Genomic DNA, 1107 nt, shown 5'->3' with positions numbered 1-1107 from the left:
AGCCCATTGTGTAGCTTTGTGCTTAATTACAAAAACAAAACAAACTTGCATTCGTAGGCATATCATCGTTGTTTTAAAGCTTATATTTGTGTATGCCGTTTATATTGTACAGATTACTATATGATTTATTTTCATGCAGACTTGGGACATAGTTTATCATTTTGCTAAACTTGCAATGACTTCGGTGCATAGTTTATTTGGGCCCGGCGTGGCTAGGTGGTTAGGGCGCTCGACTCCCAATCTGAAGGTTCGAATCCCCGTCCCACCAAACATGCTCGCCCTTTCAGCCATAGGGGCGTTATAATGTTCCGGTCAATCCCACTATTTGTTGGTAAAAGAGTAGTTTAAAAGCATTTTAAAAGAAAGGGTAAAAACGTGTGTTGTGTGTAAACAAAGTCTTTACAAAGCTGTTTTATAGAGACCTATAAAGCTATTTGATTCAGCATCGATCATATCATCAGCCTAGATGAAATAATGAGAACTTGTATCTGGCAATTCTTATTTGCTTGCTTTATGGAATTTGTTTTTCAATATGAGTAGATATGGTTTACATTAGGATTAATTTCACACAATTAAATCTAATTGAATACGCAATGGTAATGGGACATGTACAGTGCTGCCTAAGTTAATCTCAACCTTGTGATGCGGGTTGGCTCTGTGATAAAGTTGTGGATTTTGGAACTGGCGAGCCGGGTTCGAATCCATGCGAAACTATAAAATATTCCTCGCATTTGAAGTTGTGGGTGCCTAAGAGTAACATTCAACCCCTTAGCATGGATTCTAGGGTGCTGCTAACTGGCAGGATTCCTTCTGGTTAATAGTTCAAAGTTAGGGATGGTGTCAGGTAGTCTTAGTAGCTTTACTATAAAGAAAAGATACAAATCTCAATAGTATATACCAAATACATTCATCTAGTTTCATAAGTACGTTTCCAATCTCAAAGGTGTTTTATTCTTTATGAATCCACCCTCATAGAGGGGGTATAAACAAACATACATCAGTTATTCGACATAACTCATGACCATGTCGATACAAATTTGCATAGTAATAAAAAATAGTTAAGGTTGATTACTTAAATTAAATACACATAAAATTAGTAATAACAAA

Source organism: Limulus polyphemus, unplaced genomic scaffold, assembly GCF_000517525.1.
Source record: "Limulus polyphemus unplaced genomic scaffold, Limulus_polyphemus-2.1.2 Scaffold7238, whole genome shotgun sequence".
In the NCBI taxonomy this organism is placed as follows: Eukaryota; Metazoa; Arthropoda; class Merostomata; order Xiphosura; family Limulidae; genus Limulus; species Limulus polyphemus.
Note: the sequence above shows the minus strand (reverse complement) of the source record.